We start from the raw sequence: 26,212 nt of genomic DNA, 5'->3' as shown, positions 1-26,212 counted from the left end.
AACTAAACAGAGATCCAACATGTTAGTTGTGGTTAACACAGTGACAACTAAACAGAGATACAACATGTTGGTTGTGGTTAACACAGTGACAACTAAACAGAGATACAACATGTTGGTTGTGGTTAACACAGTGACAACTAAACAGAGATCCAACATGTTGGTTGTGGTTAACACAGTGACAACTAAACAGAGATCCAACATGTTGGTTGTGGTTAACACAGTGACAACTAAACAGAGATCCAACATGTTGGTTGTGGTTAACACAGTGACAACTAAACAGAGATCCAACATGTTGGTTGTGGTTAACACAGTGACAACTAAACAGAGATCCAACATGTTGGTTGTGGTTAACACAGTGACAACTAAACAGAGATCCAACATGTTGGTTGTGGTTAACACAGTGACAACTAATTATTGAATGTCAATTGTTCTCATTTATTCATTATCTCTTTGAGAAATAAAACATTTACTAACAGACATAGAAACAGTCAGGTGATTTAATGCATCACATGAACATGTAGTTGTGACATTTCATCGCCATGGTAACTGTCAATAATAATAATGAGTCACTGTTTGTTAAGGTAGTTATAGACAATACAGCAACAATAATAATAATAATAATAATAATAATAATAATGAGTCACTGTTTGTTAAGGTAGTTATAGACAGTACAGCAACAATAATAATAATAATAATAAGTCACTGTTTGTTAAGGTAGTTCTAGACAGTACAGCAACAATAATAATAATAATAAGTCACTGTTTGTTAAGGTAGTTATAGACAGTACAGCAACAATAATAATAATAACAATAATAATAATAATAATAATAAGTCACTGTTTGTTAAGGTAGTTCTAGACAGTACAGCAACAATAATAATAATAATAATAATAAGACACTGTTTATTAAGGTAGTTAAAGACAGTACAACAACAATAATAATAATAATAATAATAATAATAAGGCACTGTTTGTTAAGGTAGTTATAGACAGTACAGCAACAATAATAATTATAATAAGTCACTGTTTGTTAAGGTAGTTCTAGACAGTACAGAAACAATAATAATAATAATAATAATAATAATAATATGTCACTGTTTGTTAAGGTAGTTCTAGACAGTACAGCAACAATAATAATAATAATAATAATAAGACACTGTTTATTAAGGTAGTTATAGACAGTACAGCAACAATAATAATAATAATAATAATAATAAGTCACTGTTTGTTAAGGTAGTTATAGACAGTACAGCAACAATAATAATAATAATAATAATAATAATAATAATAATAAGTCACTGTTTGTTAAGGTAGTTATAGACAATACAGCAACAATAATAATAATAATAATAATAATAATAATAATAAGTCACTGTTTGTTAAGGTAGTTATAGACAGTACAGCAACAATAATAATAATAATAAGTCACTGTTTGTTAAGGTAGTTATAGACAGTACAGCAACAATAATAATAATAACAATAATAATAATAATAATAATAAGTCACTGTTTGTTAAGGTAGTAATAGACAGTACAGCAACAATAATAATAACAATAATAACAATAATAATAATAAGTCACTGTTTGTTAAGGTAGTTATAGACATTACAGCAACAATAATAATAATAATATTAAGTCACTGTTTGTTAAGGTAGTTATAGACAGTACAGCAAAAATAACAATAATAACAATAATAATAATAAGTCACTGTTTGTTAAGGTAGTTATAGACAGTACAGCAACAATAATAATAATAATAATAATAAGTCACTGTTTGTTAAGGTAGTTCTAGACAGTGCAGCAACAATAATAAAAATAATAATAATAATAATATTAATAATAATAATAAGTCACTGTTTGTTAAGGTAGTTATAGACAGTACAACAACAACAATAATAATAATAATAATAATAATAAGTCACTGTTTGTTAAGGTAGTTATAGACAGTACAGCAACAATAATAATAATAATAATAAGTCACTGTTTGTTAAGGTAGTTATAGACAGTACAGCAACAATAACAATAATAATAATAAGTCACTGTTTGTTAAGGTAGTTATAGACAGTACAGCAACAATAATAATAATAATAATAAGTCACTGTTTGTTAAGGTAGTTATAGACAGTACAGCAACAATAATAATAATAATAATAATAAGTCACTGTTTGTTAAGGTAGTTATAGACAGTACAGCAACAATAATAATAATAATAATAATAAGTCACTGTTTGTTAAGGTAGTTATAGACAGTACAGCAACAATAATAATAATAATAATAAGTCACTGTTTGTTAATGTAGTTATAGACAGTACAGCAACAATAATAATAATAATAATAATAATAAGTCACTGTTTGTTAAGGTAGTTATAGACAGTACAGCAACAATAATAATAATAATAATAATAATAAGTCACTGTTTGTTAAGGTAGTTATAGACAGTACAGCAACAATAATAATAATAATAATAATAAGTCACTGTTTGTTAAGGTAGTTATAGACAGTACAGCAACAATAATAATAATAATAATAATAAGTCACTGTTTGTTAAGGTAGTTATAGACAGTACAGCAACAATAATAATAATAATAATAAGTCACTGTTTGTTAATGTAGTTATAGACAGTACAGCAACAATAATAATAATAATAATAAGTCACTGTTTGTTAAGGTAGTTCTAGACAGTACAGCAACAATAACAATAATAATAATAATAATAATAATAATAAGTCACCGTTTGTTAAGGTAGTTATAGACAGTACAACAACAACAATAATAATAATAATAATAATAATAAGTCACTGTTTGTTAAGGTAGTTATAGACAGTACAGCAACAACAATAATAATAATAATAATAATAAGTCACTGTTTGTTAATGTAGTTATAGACAGTTTAGCAACAATAACAATAATAATAATAATAATAATAATAAGTCACTGTTTGTTAAGGTAGTTATAGACATTACAGCAACAATAATAATATTAATAATAATAAGTCACTGTTTGTTAATGTAGTTATAGACAGTACAGCAACAATAACAATAATAATAATAAGAATAATAATAATAATAAGTCATTGTTTGTTAATGTAGTTATAGACAGTACAGCAACAACAACAATAATAATAATAATAATAATAATAATAATAATAAGTCACTGTTTGTTAAGGTAGTTATAGACAGTACAGCAACAATAATAATAATAATAATAAGTCACTATTTGTTAATGTAGTTATAGACAGTACAGAAACACAAGGCCATGTCTCACAATTATTTGTATTCACTAACAGTAGGCTATTTATTGTCTTTCAGTCTGTTATTTTCTAAATGTATCTGAGAATGTAGACAGAACGGACACGATTGATCTGAGGAGGAAATCATTGATCCATTCAGAAAGTTTATTTGCAACAAGTAAGAGATTTTATATTATGTAAAGTAGACTAGGTTATAATGTTTAGTAGTGGGTTGTTAGTGATATGTAGATGTTATATTATGTAAAGTAGACTAGGTTATAATGTATAGTAGTGGGATGTTAGTGATATGTTATATTATGTAAAGTAGACTAGGTTATAATGTATAGTAGTGGGTTGTTAGTGATGTGTAGATGTTATATTATGTAAAGTAGACTAGGTTATAATGTATAGTAGTGGGTTGTTAGTGATATGTAGATGTTATATTATGTAAAGTAGACTAGGTTATAATGTATAGTAGTGGGTTGTTAGTGATATATAGATGTTATATTATGTAAAGTAGACTAGGTTATAATGTATAGTAGTGGGTTGTTAGTGATATGTAGATGTTATATTATGTAAAGTAGACTAGGTTATAATGTATAGTAGTGGGTTGTTAGTGATATGTAGATGTTATATTATGTAAAGTAGACTAGGTTATAATGTATAGTAGTGGGTTGTTAGTGATATGTAGATGTTATATTATGTAAAGTAGACTAGGTTATAATGTATAGTAGTGGGTTGTTAGTGATATGTAGATGTTATATTATGTAAAGTAGACTAGGTTATAATGTATAGTAGTGGGTTGTTAGTGATATGTTATATTATGTAAAGTAGACTAGGTTATAATGTATAGTAGTGGGTTGTTAGTGATATGTAGATGTTATATTATGTAAAGTAGACTAGGTTATAATGTATAGTAGTGGGGTTGTCAGTGATATGTAGATTTTATATTATGTAAAGTAGACTAGGTTATAATGTATAGTAGTGGGTTGTTAGTGATATGTAGATGTTATATTATGTAAAGTAGACTAGGTTATAATGTATAGTAGTGGGTTGTTAGTGATATGTAGATGTTATATTATGTAAAGTAGACTAGGTTATAATGTATAATAGTGGGTTGTTAGTGATATGTAGATGTTATTTTATGTAAAGTAGACTAGGTTATAATGTATAGTAGTGGGTTGTTAGTGATATGTAGATGTTATATTATGTAAAGTAGACTAGGTTATAATGTATAGTAGTGGGTTGTTAGTGATATGTTATATTATGTAAAGTAGACTAGGTTATAATGTATAGTAGTGGGTTGTTAGTGATATGTTATATAATGTAAAGTAGACTAGGTTATAATGTATAGTAGTGGTTTGTTAGTGATATATAGATGTTATATTATGTAAAGTAGACTAGGTTATAATGTATAGTAGTGGGTTGTTAGTGATATGTAGATGTTATATTATGTAAAGTAGACTAGGTTATAATGTATAGTAGTGGGTTGTTAGTGATATGTTATATTATGTAAAGTAGACTAGGTTATAATGTATAGTAGTGGTTTGTTAGTGATATGCAGATCAAGGTCTATACCTCAGCTATAGCCTACATATCATAGATGACCAGTCTAAACCTGTTCAGGTCAGTTCACATAATGTTATAGTCCTACCAGTAGCAGGACAGAGAATGTACTGTATATAGCCTACATATCATAGATGACCAGTCTAAACCTGTTCAGATCAGTTCACATAATGTTATAGTCCTACCAGTAGCAGGACAGAGAATGTACTGTATATAGCCTACATATCATAGATGACCAGTCTAAACCTGTTCAGATCAGATCACAAAAACCATCAGGTTTGTCAGCATGATAAGTGATCATCAGTTTTAGCCATTTTGTAACTGTGTAGGCTACAAACATACTTTATATTTCACATGAGGAAATCACATAACTTACAGTCACTGGTGCAGCTGCCTGTTTTCTTACAGATGAAGTAGCTTTCACAGACAACTCATTCAACCTAAACAACAGTAGATACAAGATGTCAAATGGTCAAAGGAGAACACATGGAAGAGGTAGAGATATATATATCCTGAGTCATACACATGAAAGACAGGTGTTTTGCTACAGATGTAGGATCTTAATTTGAGACAGTTTACTGCAGCAGAAAAATTATGTGGATTATAATTAACATTTTAAAGTGGAAAGTGGAAATGACAAACTTCAGAAGCCTTTTAAAACATCAAATACACTGCAAGTTTTAGTTTTCCTGCAACAGGGTGATCAAATTCAGATCCTACATCTGTACAGAGATTATGTCTTTATCTGAAAAAGGAAGTTTGAGTTATTAGCAATGAAGTTGCAACTGTCAGCTGCTGTAAACCTCTGTGATTGGATGTTATAGACCCCAATCTGAACAGTTTCTTCCCCGTGGTTACAGCCTTTAGCTCTATGCTCAGTCTACCTAGTTCAATATATTGTTGTACATAAACTTTGTGCAAACTCCACCGCCTGTAGTCTGTCTCTTAATGTTTTCTTTCACTAGCAGCACCATGTCACCATGTTAAATAATGTGTTCAGATGTAGGATCTTTCCAACTCTGAGGACATGTCATTGTGATGTCATTTATTACATTTCAACCTGTTGATAAAGGCAACTAGAAGGCTGAACCCAGAAGACAACTCTAAATCAACACTTTCTGATATTATCCTAAAATCCTTTCACTCATATTATTGTATCTCTTTGTTCAACGAATGTCGGGCAGCCTGTGCTGTTAATATAGTTGAAAACAGCAGGCAGAGAGGTCAACACCCTACAGGCAGCCTGTGCTGTTAATATAGTTGAAAACAGCAGGCAGGGAGGTCAACACCCTACAGGCAGCCTGTGCTGTTAATATAGTTGAAAACAGCAGGCAGGGAGGTCAACACCCTACAGGCAGCCTGTGCTGTTAATATAGTTGAAAACAGCGGGCAGGGAGGTCAACACCCTACAGGCAGCCTGTTCTGTTAATATAGTTGAAAACAGCAGGCAGGGAGGTCAACACCCTACAGGCAGCCTGTGCTGTTAATATAGTTGAAAACAGCAGGCAGGGAGGTCAACACCCTACAGGCAGCCTGTGCTGTTAATATAGTTGAAAACAGCAGGCAGGGAGGTCAACACCCTACAGGCAGCCTGTGCTGTTAATATAGTTGAAAACAGCAGGCAGGGAGGTCAACACCCTACAGGCAGCCTGTGCTGTTAATATAGTTGAAAACAGCAGACAGGGAGGTCAACACCCTACAGGCAGCCTGTGCTGTTAATATAGTTGAAAACAGTGGGCAGGGAGGTCAACACCCTACAGGCAGCCTGTGCTGTTAATATAGTTGAAAACAGCAGGCAGGGAGGTCAACACCCTACAGGCAGCCTGTGCTGTTAATATAGTTGAAAACAGCAGGCAGGGAGGTCAACACCCTACAGGCAGCCTGTGCTGTTAATATAGTTGAAAACAGCAGGCAGGGAGGTCAACACCCTACAGGCAGCCTGTGCTGTTAATATAGTTGAAAACAGCAGGCAGGGAGGTCAACACCCTACAGGCAGCCTGTGCTGTTAATATAGTAGAAAACAGCAGACAGGGAGGTCAACACCCTACAGGCAGCCTGTTCTGTTAATATAGTTGAAAACAGCGGGCAGGGAGGTCAACACCCTACAGGCAGCCTGTGCTGTTAATATAGTAGAAAACAGCAGACAGGGAGGTCAACACCCTACAGGCAGCCTGTTCTGTTAATATAGTTGAAAACAGCAGGCAGGGAGGTCAACACCCTACAGGCAGCCTGTGCTGTTAATATAGTAGAAAACAGCAGACAGGGAGGTCAACACCCTACAGGCAGCCTGTTCTGTTAATATAGTTGAAAACAGCAGACAGGGAGGTCAACACCCTACAGGCAGCCTGTGCTGTTAATATAGTTGAAAACAGCAGGCAGGGAGGTCTACACCCTACAGGCAGCCTGTGCTGTTAATATAGTTGAAAACAGCAGGCAGGGAGGTCTACACCCTACAGGCAGCCTGTTCTGTTAATATAGTTGAAAACAGCAGGCAGGGAGGTCAACACCCTACAGGCAGCCTGTTCTGTTAATATAGTTGAAAACAGCAGGCAGGGAGGTCAACACCCTACAGGCAGCCTGTTCTGTTAATATAGTAGAAAACAGCAGACAGGGAGGTCAACACCCTACAGGCAGCCTGTTCTGTTAATATAGTTGAAAACAGCAGGCAGGGAGGTCAACACCCTACAGGCAGCCTGTTCTGTTAATATAGTTGAAAACAGCAGGCAGGGAGGTCAACACCCTACAGGCAGCCTGTGCTGTTAATATAGTTGAAAACAGCAGGCAGGGAGGTCAACACCCTACAGGCAGCCTGTTCTGTTAATATAGTAGAAAACAGCAGACAGGGAGGTCAACACCCTACAGGCAGCCTGTGCTGTTAATATAGTTGAAAACAGCGGGCAGGGAGGTCAACACCCTACAGGCAGCCTGTTCTGTTAATATAGTTGAAAACAGCAGGCAGGGAGGTCAACACCCTACAGACAGCCTGTGCTGTTAATATAGTTGAAAACAGCAGGCAGGGAGGTCAACACCCTACAGGCAGCCTGTGCTGTTAATATAGTTGAAAACAGCAGGCAGGGAGGTCAACACCCTACAGGCAGCCTGTGCTGTTAATATAGTTGAAAACAGCAGACAGGGAGGTCAACACCCTACAGGCAGCCTGTGCTGTTAATATAGTTGAAAACAGCAGACAGGGAGGTCAACACCCTACAGGCAGCCTGTGCTGTTAATATAGTTGAAAACAGCAGGCAGGGAGGTCAACACCCTACAGGCAGCCTGTGCTGTTAATATAGTTGAAAACAGCAGACAGGGAGGTCAACACCCTACAGGCAGCCTGTGCTGTTAATATAGTTGAAAACAGCAGGCAGGGAGGTCAACACCCTACAGGCAGCCTGTGCTGTTAATATAGTTGAAAACAGCAGGCAGGGAGGTCAACACCCTACAGGCAGCCTGTGCTGTTAATATAGTTGAAAACAGCAGGCAGGGAGGTCAACACCCTACAGGCAGCCTGTGCTGTTAATATAGTTGAAAACAGCGGGCAGGGAGGTCAACACCCTACGGGCAGCCTGTGCTGTTAATATAGTTGAAAACAGCAGGCAGGGAGGTCAACACCCTACAGGCAGCCTGTGCTGTTAATATAGTTGAAAACAGCAGGCAGGGAGGTCAACACTCTACGTATTGCACCAATAGGGTTAACCTACATGGTGGGAATTGTTACCTGGCTCACACAAAAGCATGTCTCAGACACCACTTCTGACACCAATGTAGCAAACAGCAGGGCAGGGAAGTGAACCCAGGTTGCATGTGTTAAAGGTGAACAACCTACGCATCGCACCATTGGCATCAATTGGGTTACTTGGTTGGAATTGTGACGTGGCTCATTTAGAAAGGATCACTACACTATAGAGGAACTATGATACAATTACATTATCATATGAAATGTAGAGGATCACTACACTACAGAGGAACTATGATACAATTACATTATCATATGAAATGTAGAGGATCACTACACTATAGAGGAACTATGATACAATTACATTATCATATGAAATGTTAAATGTAGAACTATAATATATGAATGTTGATATATTGAATTTGACTTGACCACGTCCAGTCAGCTCCATGTTGTGTGATTAAACTGACACCAACCTGTCTCAGTAGAAGTAGACTGTTAGGAGTGTTATACTGTCATTCACTATACTAACATTACACCAGACATTTAATGTATCTACTGTTAGGAGTGTTTTACTGTCATTCACTATACTAACATTACACTATACATTTAATGTATCTACTGTTAGGAGTGTTATACTGTCATTCACTATACTAACATTACACCATACATTTAATGTATCTACTGTTAGGAGTGTTTTACTGTCATTCACTATACTAACATTACACCAGACATTTAATGTCTCTACTGTTAGGAGTGTTATACTGTCATTCACTATACTAACATTACACCAGACATTTAATGTATCTACTGTTAGGAGTGTTATACTGTCATTCACTATACTAACATTACACCAGACATTTAATGTCTCTACTGTTAGGAGTGTTATACTGTCATTCACTATACTAACATTACACCAGACATTTAATGTCTCTACTGTTAGGAGTGTTATACTGTCATTCACTATACTAACATTACACCAGACATTTAATGTCTCTACTGTTAGGAGTGTTATACTTCACTATACTAACATTACACCAGACATTTAATGTATCTACTGTTAGGAGTGTTATACTGTCATTCACTATACTAACATTACACCAGACATTTAATGTATCTACTGTTAGGAGTGTTATACTGTCATTCACTATACTAACATTACACCATACATTTAATGTATCTACTGTTAGGAGTGTTATACTGTCATTCACTATACTAACATTACACCAGACATTTAATGTCTCTACTGTTAGGAGTGTCATTCACTATACTAACATTACACCATACATTTAATGTATCTACTGTTAGGAGTGTTATACTGTCATTCACTATACTAACATTACACCATACATTTAATGTCTCTACTGTTAGGAGTGTTATACTGTCATTCACTATACTAACATTACACCAGACATTTAATGTCTCTACTGTTAGGAGTGTTATACTGTCATTCACTATACTAACATTACACCAGACATTTAATGTATCTACTGTTAGGAGTGTTTTACTGTCATTCACTATACTAACATTACACCATACAATTAATGTATCTACTGTTAGGAGTGTTATTCTTCACTATACTAACATTACACCATACATTTAATGTATCTACTGTTAGGAGTGTTATACTGTCATTCACTATACTAACATTACACCATACATTTAATGTATCTACTGTTAGGAGTGTTATACTGTCATTCACTATACTAACATTACACCAGACATTTAATGTATCTACTGTTAGGAGTGTTATACTGTCATTCACTATACTAACATTACACCATACATTTAATGTATCTACTGTTAGGAGTGTTTTACTTCACTATACTAACATTACACCATACATTTAATTTCTCTGACACACTTTACAATAATCCCTGGCAGGATTCTCACCTTGTAGCCTGAATTCAAAACCAGAACATGTCAAGTCATTGAGATATTTTCTGTTCTGTTCTGTATATTCTGATGGATGAGGCCTGAGCTGGAATGTGAAGCTAACTGAAGCTGGCTAACTTTAGAAAACCAGTATATCTAGCTAGTATCATAGTTTACCCCTCAGGCTACAATCAGGTTTCATCAGGCAGGTCTCAACATGCCGAGTCGTAGGCAACAACCTGGGTTGTGTTCATTAGTTTACTCCACAGCCAACAGTTTTAAATGGCACTAATGAATACACACAACCTGTTTGAGGAAGTGTAAGTTGTTGTTTGTCTTTCCACAATATTTATTTGTCTCTTTCACACAAAATACCTCCCTGAGTAAAAAGCGTTAACAGTAGATTAGAAAGAGAAAATGTTTGTTTGTTGCTTGTTGTGTTTTAAGCCTGTTTTGAGAAGACAAGTCTATAGACCTATGATACAGTAGGAGATCACCCTGGTCTATAGACCTATGATACAGTAGGAGATCACCCTGGTCTATAGACCTATGATACAGTAGGAGATCACCCTGGTCTATAGACCTATGATACAGTAGGAGATCACCCTGGTCTATAGACCTATGATACAGTAGGAGATCACCCTGGTCTATAGACCTATGATACAGTAGGAGATCACCCTGGTCTATAGACCTATGATACAGTAGGAGATCACCCTGGTCTATAGACCTATGATACAGTAGTAGATCACCCTGGTCTATAGACCTATGATACAGTAGGAGATCACCCTGGTCGATAGACCTATGATACAGTAGGAGATCACCCTGGTCTATAGACCTATGATACAGTAGGAGATCACCCTGGTCTATATAGACCTATGATACAGTACACTCTTAGACTAAAGGGTTCCAAACAGGTCCTCCGTCTGTCCCCATAGGAGAACGCTTTTGGGTTCCAGGTAGAACCCTTCTGGCTTCCATGTAGAACCATCTGTGGAAAAGGTTCTTCATGGAACCCAAAGGGGTTCTTCATGGAACCCAAAAGGGTTCTACAAAGGGTTCTCCTATGGGGACAGCCAAAGAACCTTTTTAGATTCTAGATAGTGTAGGAGTGATCACCTTGGGGCACACAGATGGGCACAGAACAAATTCACCCGAAGCATCTAATTTATATCAAACACAAATTAATGAGAGTGGGACTATTATAACACTGTCCACCAAAAATATCATCAACTATATGAATACACATAACAATATCATCAACTATATGAATACACATAACAATATCATCAACTATATGAATACACGTAACAATATCATCAACTATATGAACACACATGACAATATCATCAACTATATAACAATATCATCAACTATATGAATATACATAACACTATCATCAACTATATGAATACACATAACAATATCATCAACTATATGAATACACATAACAATATCATCAACTATATGAATACACATAACAATATCATCAACTATATGAATACACATAACAATATCATCAACTATATGAATACACATAACAATATCATCAACTATATGAATACACATAACAATATCATCACCTATATGAATACACATAACAATATCATCAACTATATGACACATAACATTATCATCAACTATATGAATACACACAACAATATCATCAACTATATGAATATACATAACACTATCATCAACTATATGACACATAACAATATCATCAACTATATGACTACACATAACAATATCATCAACTATATGAATACACATAACAATATCATCAACTATATGAATACACATAACAATATCATCAACTATATGAATACACACAACAATATCATCAACTATATGAATACACATAACAATATCATCAACTATATTAATACACATAACAATATCATCAACTATATGAATACACACAACAATATCATCAACTATATGAATACACATAACAATATCATCAACTATATGAATACACATAACAATATCATCAACTATATGAATACACATAACAATCATCGTCTTACCTTCTGTCTCTCTCTCAATAGAAACAGAGTCTGAATGATCATTTGGTTGTGGAAAGTTACTTTCGTTTACTCTGCTCATTTACATATCAGGTTCTACCTGTTCTCTCTCCCTCTCTCTTTATAGCTCTGTGGTACAGTGATACAGTATGTATGTAGATAGGTTACAGTGGTACAGTATGTATGTAGATAGGTGACAGTGATACAGTGATACAGTATGTATGTAGATAGGGGACAGTGATACAGTATGTCTGTAGATAGGGGACAGTGATACAGTATGTATGTAGATAGGGGACAGTGATACAGTATGTCTGTAGATAGGTGACAGTGATACAGTATGTATGTAGATAGGGGACAGTGATACAGTATGTATGTAGATAGGTGACAGTGGTACAGTATGTATGTAGATAGGTGACAGTGATACAGTATGTATGTAGATAGGGGACAGTGATACAGTATGTCTGTAGATAGGGGACAGTGATACAGTATGTATGTAGATAGGTGACAGTGATACAGTGATACAGTATGTCTGTAGATAGGGGACAGTGATACAGTATGTCTGTAGATAGGTGACAGTGATACAGTATGTATGTAGATAGGTGACAGTGATACAGTATGTATGTAGATAGGGGACAGTGATACAGTGGTACAGTATGTCTGTAGATAGGGGACAGTGGTACAGTATGTCTGTAGATAGGGGACAGTGGTACAGTATGTCTGTAGATAGGGGACAGTGATACAGTGGTACAGTATGTCTGTAGATAGGGGACAGTGATACAGTATGTATGTAGATAGGTGACAGTGATACAGTGGTACAGTATGTCTGTAGATAGGGGACAGTGATACAGTGGTACAGTATGTCTGTAGATAGGGGACAGTGATATAGTATGTATGTAGATAGGGGACAGTGATACAGTATGTCTGTAGATAGGTGACAGTGATACAGTATGTATGTAGATAGGTGACAGTGATACAGTATGTCTGTAGATAGGGGACAGTGATACAGTGATACAGTATGTATGTAGATAGGGGACAGTGATACAGTATGTATGTAGATAGGTGACAGTGATACAGTATGTATGTAGATAGGGGACAGTGATACAGTGATACAGTATGTATGTAGATAGGTGACAGTGATACAGTATGTCTGTAGATAGGGGACAGTGATACAGTGATACAGTATGTATGTAGATAGGTGACAGTGATACAGTGATACAGTATGTCTGTAGATAGGGGACAGTGATACAGTATGTCTGTAGATAGGGGACAGTGATACAGTATGTCTGTAGATAGGGGACAGTGATACAGTATGTCTGTAGATAGGTGACAGTGATACAGTGATACAGTATGTCTGTAGATAGGGGACAGTGATACAGTGATACAGTATGTCTGTAGATAGGGGACAGTGATACAGTATGTCTGTAGATAGGGGACAGTGATACAGTATGTCTGTAGATAGGGGACAGTGATACAGTATGTCTGTAGATAGGTGACAGTGATACAGTATGTATGTAGATAGGGGACAGTGGTACAGTATGTCTGTAGATAGGGGACAGTGGTACAGTATGTCTGTAGATAGGGGACAGTGATACAGTATGTATGTAGATAGGGGACAGTGATACAGTGATACAGTATGTCTGTAGATAGGGGACAGTGATACAGTATGTCTGTAGATAGGGGACAGTGATACAGTGATACAGTATGTCTGTAGATAGGGGACAGTGATACAGTATGTATGTAGATAGGTGACAGTGGTACAGTGATACAGTATGTCTGTAGATAGGTGACAGTGGTACAGTATGTATGTAGATAGGGGACAGTGATACAGTGATACAGTGATACAGTGATACAGTGATACAGTGATACAGTGATACAGTGATACAGTATGTCTGTAGATAGGGGACAGTGATACAGTATGTATGTAGATAGGTGACAGTGATACAGTATGTCTGTAGATAGGTGACAGTGATACAGTGATACAGTGGTACAGTATGTCTGTAGATAGGTGACAGTGATACAGTATGTATGTAGATAGGTGACAGTGATACAGTATGTATGTAGATAGGTGACAGTGATACAGTGATACAGTGATACAGTATGTATGTAGATAGGGGACAGTGATACAGTATGTATGTAGATAGGTGACAGTGATACAGTATGTCTGTAGATAGGTGACAGTGATACAGTGATACAGTATGTCTGTAGATAGGGGACAGTGATACAGTATGTATGTAGATAGGTGACAGTGATACAGTATGTCTGTAGATAGGTGACAGTGATACAGTGATACAGTGGTACAGTATGTATGTAGATAGGTGACAGTGGTACAGTATGTATGTAGATAGGTGACAGTGATACAGTATGTATGTAGATAGGTGACAGTGATACAGTATGTCTGTAGATAGGTGACAGTGATACAGTGATACAGTATGTCTGTAGATAGGGGACAGTGATACAGTGATACAGTATGTCTGTAGATAGGGGACAGTGATACAGTATGTCTGTAGATAGGTGACAGTGATACAGTATGTCTGTAGATAGGGGACAGTGATACAGTATGTCTGTAGATAGGTGACAGTGATACAGTGATACAGTGATACAGTATGTCTGTAGATAGGTGACAGTGATACAGTGATACAGTGATACAGTATGTCTGTAGATAGGTGACAGTGATACAGTATGTCTGTAGATAGGGGACAGTGATACAGTGATACAGTGATACAGTATGTCTGTAGATAGGTGACAGTGATACAGTGATACAGTGATACAGTATGTATGTAGATAGGGGACAGTGATACAGTATGTCTGTAGATAGGTGACAGTGATACAGTATGTATGTAGATAGGGGACAGTGATACAGTATGTCTGTAGATAGGTGACAGTGATACAGTGATACAGTATGTCTGTAGATAGGGGACAGTGATACAGTATGTATGTAGATAGGTGACAGTGATACAGTGATACAGTATGTCTGTAGATAGGGGACAGTGATACAGTGATACAGTATGTCTGTAGATAGGTGACAGTGGTACAGTATGTATGTAGATAGGGGACAGTGATACAGTGATACAGTATGTATGTAGATAGGGGACAGTGATACAGTGATACAGTATGTCTGTAGATAGGTGACAGTGATACAGTATGTCTGTAGATAGGTGACAGTGGTACAGTATGTATGTAGATAGGGGACAGTGATACAGTATGTATGTAGATAGGTGACAGTGATACAGTATGTATGTAGATAGGGGACAGTGATACAGTGATACAGTATGTCTGTAGATAGGTGACAGTGATACAGTGATACAGTATGTATGTAGATAGGTGACAGTGATACAGTATGTCTGTAGATAGGTGACAGTGATACAGTGATACAGTATGTCTGTAGATAGGTGACAGTGATACAGTGATACAGTATGTATGTAGATAGGGGACAGTGATACAGTATGTATGTAGATAGGGGACAGTGATACAGTATGTATGTAGATAGGTGACAGTGATACAGTGATACAGTATGTATGTAGATAGGTGACAGTGATACAGTGATACAGTATGTATGTAGATAGGGGACAGTGATATAGTATGTATGTAGATAGGTGACAGTGATACAGTATGTCTGTAGATAGGTGACAGTGATACAGTATGTATGTAGATAGGGGACAGTGATACAGTGATACAGTATGTATGTAGATAGGGGACAGTGATACAGTATGTATGTAGATAGGTGACAGTGATATAGTATGTATGTAGATAGGTGACAGTGATACAGTATGTATGTAGATAGGTGACAGTGATACAGTGATACAGTATGTATGTAGATAGGTGACAGTGATACAGTATGTCTGTAGATAGGTGACAGTGATACAGTGATACAGTATGTATGTAGATAGGTTACAGTGATACAGTGGTACAGTATGTCTGTAGATAGGGGACAGTGATATAGTATGTATGTAGATAGGGGACAGTGATACAGTATGTCTGTAGATAGGTGACAGTGATACAGTATGTATGTAGATAGGGTACAGTGATACAGTATGTATGTAGATAGGGGACAGTGATACAGTATGTCTGTAGATAGGGGACAGTGATACAGTATGTCTGTAGATAGGTGACAGTGATACAGTATGTATGTAGATAGGGGACAGTGATACAGTGATACAGTATGTATGTAGATAGGGGACAGTGATACAGTATGTATGTAGATAGGTGACAGTGATATAGTATGTATGTAGATAGGTGACAGTGATACAGTATGTATGTAGATAGGTGACAGTGATACAGTATGTCTGTAGATAGGTGACAGTGATACAGTATGTATGTAGATAGGTGACAGTGATACAGTATGTATGTAGATAGGTGACAGTGATACAGTGATATAGTATGTATGTAGATAGGTGACAGTGATACAGTATGTCTGTAGATAGGGGACAGTGATACAGTGATACAGTATGTATGTAGATAGGGGACAGTGATACAGTGATATAGTATGTATGTAGATAGGTGACAGTGATACAGTGATACAGTATGTATGTAGATAGGGGACAGTGATACAGTGATATAGTATGTATGTAGATAGGTGACAGTGATACAGTATGTCTGTAGATAGGTGACAGTGATACAGTATGTATGTAGATAGGGGACAGTGATACAGTGATACAGTATGTATGTAGATAGGGGACAGTGATACAGTATGTATGTAGATAGGTGACAGTGATATAGTATGTATGTAGATAGGTGACAGTGATACAGTATGTATGTAGATAGGTGACAGTGATACAGTGATACAGTATGTCTGTAGATAGGGGACAGTGATACAGTATGTCTGTAGATAGGTGACAGTGATACAGTATGTATGTAGATAGGGGACAGTGATACAGTATGTATGTAGATAGGGGACAGTGATACAGTATGTCTGTAGATAGGGGACAGTGGTACAGTATGTATGTAGATAGGTGACAGTGATACAGTGATACAGTGATACAGTATGTATGTAGATAGGTGACAGTGATACAGTGATACAGTGATACAGTATGTATGTAGATAGGTGACAGTGATACAGTGATACAGTGATACAGTATGTATGTAGATAGGTGACAGTGATACAGTGATACAGTGATACAGTATGTATGTAGATAGGGGACAGTGGTACAGTATGTATGTAGATAGGGGACAGTGATACAGTGATACAGTATGTCTGTAGATAGGGGACAGTGATACAGTATGTCTGTAGATTGGTGACAGTGATACAGTATGTATGTAGATAGGGGACAGTGATACAGTATGTATGTAGATAGGGGACAGTGATACAGTATGTCTGTAGATAGGGGACAGTGGTACAGTATGTATGTAGATAGGTGACAGTGATACAGTGATACAGTGATACAGTATGTATGTAGATAGGTGACAGTGATACAGTGATACAGTGATACAGTATGTATGTAGATAGGTGACAGTGATACAGTGATACAGTGATACAGTATGTATGTAGATAGGTGACAGTGATACAGTGATACAGTGATACAGTATGTATGTAGATAGGGGACAGTGGTACAGTATGTATGTAGATAGGGGACAGTGGTACAGTATGTATGTAGATAGGGGACAGTGGTACAGTATGTCTGTAGATAGGTGACAGTGATACAGTATGTCTGTAGATAGGGGACAGTGATACAGTGATACAGTATGTCTGTAGATAGGGGACAGTGATACAGTATGTATGTAGATAGGGGACAGTGATACAGTATGTCTGTAGATAGGGGACAGTGATACAGTATGTCTGTAGATAGGGGACAGTGATACAGTATGTATGTAGATAGGGGACAGTGATACAGTATGTATGTAGATAGGTGACAGTGATACAGTGATACAGTATGTATGTAGATAGGGGACAGTGATACAGTATGTCTGTAGATAGGTGACAGTGATACAGTATGTCTGTAGATAGGTGACAGTGATACAGTGATACAGTATGTATGTAGATAGGGGACAGTGATACAGTGATACAGTATGTCTGTAGATAGGGGACAGTGATACAGTGATACAGTATGTATGTAGATAGGGGACAGTGATACAGTGATACAGTATGTATGTAGATAGGTGACAGTGATACAGTGATACAGTATGTATGTAGATAGGTGACAGTGATACAGTGATACAGTATGTATGTAGATAGGGGACAGTGATACAGTATGTCTGTAGATAGGTGACAGTGATACAGTATGTCTGTAGATAGGGGACAGTGATACAGTATGTATGTAGATAGGGGACAGTGATACAGTATGTATGTAGATAGGTGACAGTGATACAGTGATACAGTATGTATGTAGATAGGGGACAGTGATACAGTATGTCTGTAGATAGGTGACAGTGATACAGTGATATAGTATGTATGTAGATAGGTGACAGTGATACAGTGATACAGTGATACAGTATGTATGTAGATAGGGGACAGTGATACAGTATGTATGTAGATAGGGGACAGTGATACAGTATGTCTGTAGATAGGTGACAGTGATACAGTATGTATGTAGATAGGGGACAGTGATACAGTATGTATGTAGATAGGGGACAGTGATACAGTATGTATGTAGATAGGTGACAGTGATACAGTATGTATGTAGATAGGTGACAGTGGTACAGTATGTATGTAGATAGGTGACAGTGATACAGTATGTATGTAGATAGGTGACAGTGATACAGTATGTCTGTAGATAGGGGACAGTGGTACAGTATGTATGTAGATAGGTGACAGTGATACAGTGATACAGTGATACAGTATGTATGTAGATAGGTGACAGTGATACAGTGATACAGTGATACAGTATGTATGTAGATAGGTGACAGTGATACAGTGATACAGTGATACAGTATGTATGTAGATAGGTGACAGTGATACAGTGATACAGTGATACAGTATGTATGTAGATAGGGGACAGTGGTACAGTATGTATGTAGATAGGTGACAGTGATACAGTATGTATGTAGATAGGGGACAGTGGTACAGTATGTCTGTAGATAGGGGACAGTGATACAGTATGTATGTAGATAGGTGACAGTGATACAGTATGTCTGTAGATAGGGGACAGTGATACAGTGATACAGTATGTATGTAGATAGGTGACAGTGATACAGTGATACAGTATGTATGTAGATAGGGGACAGTGATACAGTATGTCTGTAGATAGGTGACAGTGATACAGTATGTCTGTAGATAGGTGACAGTGATACAGTGATACAGTATGTCTGTAGATAGGGGACAGTGATACAGTATGTCTGTAGATAGGTGACAGTGATACAGTGATACAGTATGTATGTAGATAGGTGACAGTGATACAGTATGTATGTAGATAGGGGACAGTGATACAGTATGTCTGTAGATAGGTGACAGTGATACAGTGATACAGTATGTATGTAGATAGGTGACAGTGATACAGTATGTATGTAGATAGGGGACAGTGATACAGTATGTCTGTAGATAGGTGACAGTGATACAGTATGTCTGTAGATAGGTGACAGTGATACAGTATGTATGTAGATAGGGGACAGTGATACAGTATGTATGTAGATAGGGGACAGTGATACAGTATGTATGTAGATAGGGGACAGTGATACAGTATGTCTGTAGATAGGTGACAGTGATACAGTATGTCTGTAGATAGGGGACAGTGATACAGTGATATAGTATGTATGTAGATAGGGGACAGTGATACAGTATGTATGTAGATAGGGGACAGTGATACAGTATGTATGTAGATAGGTGACAGTGATACAGTATGTATGTAGATAGGTGACAGTGATACAGTATGTCTGTAGATAGGGGACAGTGATACAGTGATACAGTATGTCTGTAGATAGGGGACAGTGATACAGTATGTATGTAGATAGGGGACAGTGATACAGTATGTCTGTAGATAGGGGACAGTGATACAGTATGTCTGTAGATAGGTGACAGTGATACAGTATGTATGTAGATAGGGGACAGTGATACAGTGATACAGTATGTATGTAGATAGGTGACAGTGGTACAGTATGTCTGTAGATAGGTGACAGTGATACAGTATGTATGTAGATAGGGGACAGTGATACAGTATGTATGTAGATAGGTGACAGTGATACAGTGATACAGTATGTATGTAGATAGGGGACAGTGATACAGTATGTATGTAGATAGGTGACAGTGATACAGTGATACAGTATGTATGTAGATAGGTGACAGTGATACAGTATGTCTGTAGATAGGGGACAGTGATACAGTATGTATGTAGATAGGGGACAGTGATACAGTATGTATGTAGATAGGGGACAGTGATACAGTATGTATGTAGATAGGGGACAGTGATACAGTATGTATGTAGATAGGGGACAGTGATACAGTATGTATGTAGATAGGTGACAGTGATACAGTATGTATGTAGATAGGGGACAGTGATACAGTATGTATGTAGATAGGGGACAGTGATACAGTATGTATGTAGATAGGGGACAGTGATACAGTATGTATGTAGATAGGGGACAGTGATACAGTATGTATGTAGATAGGGGACAGTGATACAGTGATACAGTATGTCTGTAGATAGGGGACAGTGATACAGTGATACAGTATGTATGTAGATAGGTGACAGTGGTACAGTATGTCTGTAGATAGGTGACAGTGATACAGTGTGTATGTAGATAGGGGACAGTGATACAGTATGTATGTAGATAGGTGACAGTGATACAGTGATACAGTATGTATGTAGATAGGTGACAGTGATACAGTATGTCTGTAGATAGGGGACAGTGATACAGTATGTATGTAGATAGGGGACAGTGATACAGTATGTATGTAGATAGGGGACAGTGATACAGTATGTATGTAGATAGGGGACAGTGATACAGTATGTATGTAGATAGGTGACAGTGGTACAGTGGTACAGTATGTATGTAGATAGGGGACAGTGATACAGTATGTATGTAGATAGGGGACAGTGATACAGTATGTCTGTAGATAGGTGACAGTGATACAGTATGTATGTAGATAGGTGACAGTGATACAGTGATACAGTGATATAGTATGTATGTAGATAGGTGACAGTGATACAGTATGTCTGTAGATAGGGGACAGTGATACAGTGATACAGTATGTCTGTAGATAGGGGACAGTGATACAGTATGTATGTAGATAGGTGACAGTGATACAGTGATATAGTATGTATGTAGATAGGGGACAGTGATACAGTATGTCTGTAGATAGGGGACAGTGATACAGTTATACAGTATGTCTGTAGATAGGTGACAGTGATACAGTATGTATGTAGATAGGTGACAGTGATACAGTATGTATGTAGATAGGGGACAGTGATACAGTATGTCTGTAGATAGGGGACAGTGATACAGTGATACAGTATGTCTGTAGATAGGGGACAGTGATACAGTATGTATGTAGATAGGTGACAGTGATACAGTGATATAGTATGTATGTAGATAGGGGACAGTGATACAGTATGTATGTAGATAGGGGACAGTGATACAGTATGTCTGTAGATAGGGGACAGTGATACAGTATGTCTGTAGATAGGTGACAGTGATACAGTGATACAGTATGTATGTAGATAGGTGACAGTGATACAGTGATACAGTATGTATGTAGATAGGTGACAGTGATACAGTGATACAGTATGTATGTAGATAGGGGACAGTGATACAGTGATACAGTATGTCTGTAGATAGGTGACAGTGATACAGTATGTCTGTAGATAGGGGACAGTGATACAGTGATACAGTATGTATGTAGATAGGTGACAGTGATACAGTGATACAGTATGTCTGTAGATAGGTGACAGTGATACAGTATGTATGTAGATAGGGGACAGTGATACAGTATGTATGTAGATAGGTGACAGTGATACAGTATGTATGTAGATAGGTGACAGTGTTACAGTATGTCTGTAGATAGGGGACAGTGATACAGTGATACAGTATGTCTGTAGATAGGTGACAGTGATACAGTATGTATGTAGATAGGGGACAGTGATACAGTATGTCTGTAGATAGGGGACAGTGATACAGTATGTCTGTAGATAGGTGACAGTGATACAGTGATACAGTATGTCTGTAGATAGGGGACAGTGATACAGTGATACAGTATGTCTGTAGATAGGGGACAGTGATACAGTATGTCTGTAGATAGGGGACAGTGATACAGTATGTCTGTAGATAGGGGACAGTGATACAGTATGTCTGTAGATAGGGGACAGTGGTACAGTATGTCTGTAGATAGGGGACAGTGGTACAGTATGTCTGTAGATAGGTGACAGTGATACAGTGATACAGTATGTCTGTAGATAGGGGACAGTGATACAGTATGTCTGTAGATAGGGGACAGTGATACAGTGATACAGTATGTCTGTAGATAGGGGACAGTGATACAGTATGTATGTAGATAGGTGACAGTGGTACAGTGATACAGTATGTCTGTAGATAGGTGACAGTGGTACAGTATGTATGTAGATAGGGGACAGTGATACAGTGATACAGTGATACAGTGATACAGTGATACAGTGATACAGTGATACAGTGATACAGTGATACAGTATGTCTGTAGATAGGGGACAGTGATACAGTATGTATGTAGATAGGTGACAGTGATACAGTATGTCTGTAGATAGGTGACAGTGATACAGTGATACAGTGGTACAGTATGTCTGTAGATAGGTGACAGTGATACAGTATGTATGTAGATAGGTGACAGTGATACAGTATGTATGTAGATAGGTGACAGTGATACAGTATGTCTGTAGATAGGTGACAGTGATACAGTGATACAGTGATACAGTATGTATGTAGATAGGGGACAGTGATACAGTATGTATGTAGATAGGTGACAGTGATACAGTATGTCTGTAGATAGGTGACAGTGATACAGTGATACAGTATGTATGTAGATAGGGGACAGTGATACAGTATGTATGTAGATAGGTGACAGTGATACAGTATGTCTGTAGATAGGTGACAGTGATACAGTGATACAGTGGTACAGTATGTATGTAGATAGGTGACAGTGGTACAGTATGTATGTAGATAGGTGACAGTGATACAGTATGTATGTAGATAGGTGACAGTGATACAGTATGTCTGTAGATAGGTGACAGTGATACAGTGATACAGTATGTCTGTAGATAGGGGACAGTGATACAGTATGTCTGTAGATAGGGGACAGTGATACAGTGATACAGTATGTCTGTAGATAGGGGACAGTGATACAGTATGTCTGTAGATAGGTGACAGTGATACAGTATGTCTGTAGATAGGGGACAGTGATACAGTATGTCTGTAGATAGGTGACAGTGATACAGTGATACAGTGATACAGTATGTCTGTAGATAGGTGACAGTGATACAGTGATACAGTGATACAGTATGTCTGTAGATAGGTGACAGTGATACAGTATGTCTGTAGATAGGGGACAGTGATACAGTGATACAGTGATACAGTATGTCTGTAGATAGGTGACAGTGATACAGTGATACAGTGATACAGTATGTATGTAGATAGGGGACAGTGATACAGTATGTCTGTAGATAGGTGACAGTGATACAGTATGTATGTAGATAGGGGACAGTGATACAGTATGTCTGTAGATAGGTGACAGTGATACAGTGATACAGTATGTCTGTAGATAGGGGACAGTGATACAGTATGTATGTAGATAGGTGACAGTGATACAGTGATACAGTATGTCTGTAGATAGGGGACAGTGATACAGTGATACAGTATGTCTGTAGATAGGTGACAGTGGTACAGTATGTATGTAGATAGGGGACAGTGATACAGTGATACAGTATGTATGTAGATAGGGGACAGTGATACAGTGATACAGTATGTCTGTAGATAGGTGACAGTGATACAGTATGTCTGTAGATAGGTGACAGTGGTACAGTATGTATGTAGATAGGGGACAGTGATACAGTATGTATGTAGATAGGTGACAGTGATACAGTATGTATGTAGATAGGGGACAGTGATACAGTATGTATGTAGATAGGTGACAGTGATACAGTATGTCTGTAGATAGGTGACAGTGATACAGTGATACAGTATGTCTGTAGATAGGTGACAGTGATACAGTGATACAGTATGTATGTAGATAGGGGACAGTGATACAGTATGTATGTAGATAGGGGACAGTGATACAGTATGTATGTAGATAGGTGACAGTGATACAGTGATACAGTATGTATGTAGATAGGTGACAGTGATACAGTGATACAGTATGTATGTAGATAGGGGACAGTGATATAGTATGTATGTAGATAGGTGACAGTGATACAGTATGTCTGTAGATAGGTGACAGTGATACAGTATGTATGTAGATAGGGGACAGTGATACAGTGATACAGTATGTATGTAGATAGGGGACAGTGATACAGTATGTATGTAGATAGGTGACAGTGATATAGTATGTATGTAGATAGGTGACAGTGATACAGTATGTATGTAGATAGGTGACAGTGATACAGTGATACAGTATGTATGTAGATAGGTTACAGTGATACAGTGGTACAGTATGTCTGTAGATAGGGGACAGTGATATAGTATGTATGTAGATAGGGGACAGTGATACAGTATGTCTGTAGATAGGTGACAGTGATACAGTATGTATGTAGATAGGGTACAGTGATACAGTATGTATGTAGATAGGGGACAGTGATACAGTATGTCTGTAGATAGGGGACAGTGATACAGTATGTCTGTAGATAGGTGACAGTGATACAGTATGTATGTAGATAGGGGACAGTGATACAGTGATACAGTATGTATGTAGATAGGGGACAGTGATACAGTATGTATGTAGATAGGTGACAGTGATATAGTATGTATGTAGATAGGTGACAGTGATACAGTATGTATGTAGATAGGTGACAGTGATACAGTATGTCTGTAGATAGGTGACAGTGATACAGTATGTATGTAGATAGGTGACAGTGATACAGTATGTATGTAGATAGGTGACAGTGATACAGTGATATAGTATGTATGTAGATAGGTGACAGTGATACAGTATGTCTGTAGATAGGGGACAGTGATACAGTGATACAGTATGTATGTAGATAGGGGACAGTGATACAGTGATATAGTATGTATGTAGATAGGTGACAGTGATACAGTGATACAGTATGTATGTAGATAGGGGACAGTGATACAGTGATATAGTATGTATGTAGATAGGTGACAGTGATACAGTATGTCTGTAGATAGGTGACAGTGATACAGTATGTATGTAGATAGGGGACAGTGATACAGTGATACAGTATGTATGTAGATAGGGGACAGTGATACAGTATGTATGTAGATAGGTGACAGTGATATAGTATGTATGTAGATAGGTGACAGTGATACAGTATGTATGTAGATAGGTGACAGTGATACAGTGATACAGTATGTCTGTAGATAGGGGACAGTGATACAGTATGTCTGTAGATAGGTGACAGTGATACAGTATGTATGTAGATAGGGGACAGTGATACAGTATGTATGTAGATAGGGGACAGTGATACAGTATGTCTGTAGATAGGGGACAGTGGTACAGTATGTATGTAGATAGGTGACAGTGATACAGTGATACAGTGATACAGTATGTATGTAGATAGGTGACAGTGATACAGTGATACAGTGATACAGTATGTATGTAGATAGGTGACAGTGATACAGTGATACAGTGATACAGTATGTATGTAGATAGGTGACAGTGATACAGTGATACAGTGATACAGTATGTATGTAGATAGGGGACAGTGGTACAGTATGTATGTAGATAGGGGACAGTGGTACAGTATGTCTGTAGATAGGTGACAGTGATACAGTATGTCTGTAGATA

At 37.2% G+C, this 26,212-nt stretch overlaps 1 protein-coding gene across 1 annotated transcript in view; it reads right to left on the bottom strand.

The window, feature by feature from the left end:
• The window catches only part of LOC110518489 (NLR family CARD domain-containing protein 3-like), a 95,561-nt gene that overhangs the window by 10,917 nt on the left and 58,432 nt on the right, over nt 1-26,212 (bottom strand). The gene's annotated exons all lie outside the window — the stretch shown is intronic.

The sequence above is a fragment of the Oncorhynchus mykiss genome, chromosome 13, assembly GCF_013265735.2.
Source record: "Oncorhynchus mykiss isolate Arlee chromosome 13, USDA_OmykA_1.1, whole genome shotgun sequence".
Taxonomy (NCBI): domain Eukaryota; kingdom Metazoa; phylum Chordata; class Actinopteri; order Salmoniformes; family Salmonidae; genus Oncorhynchus; species Oncorhynchus mykiss.
The sequence above is the reverse complement of the archived record's forward strand: the minus strand, read 5'-3'. Positions and strand labels throughout refer to the sequence as shown.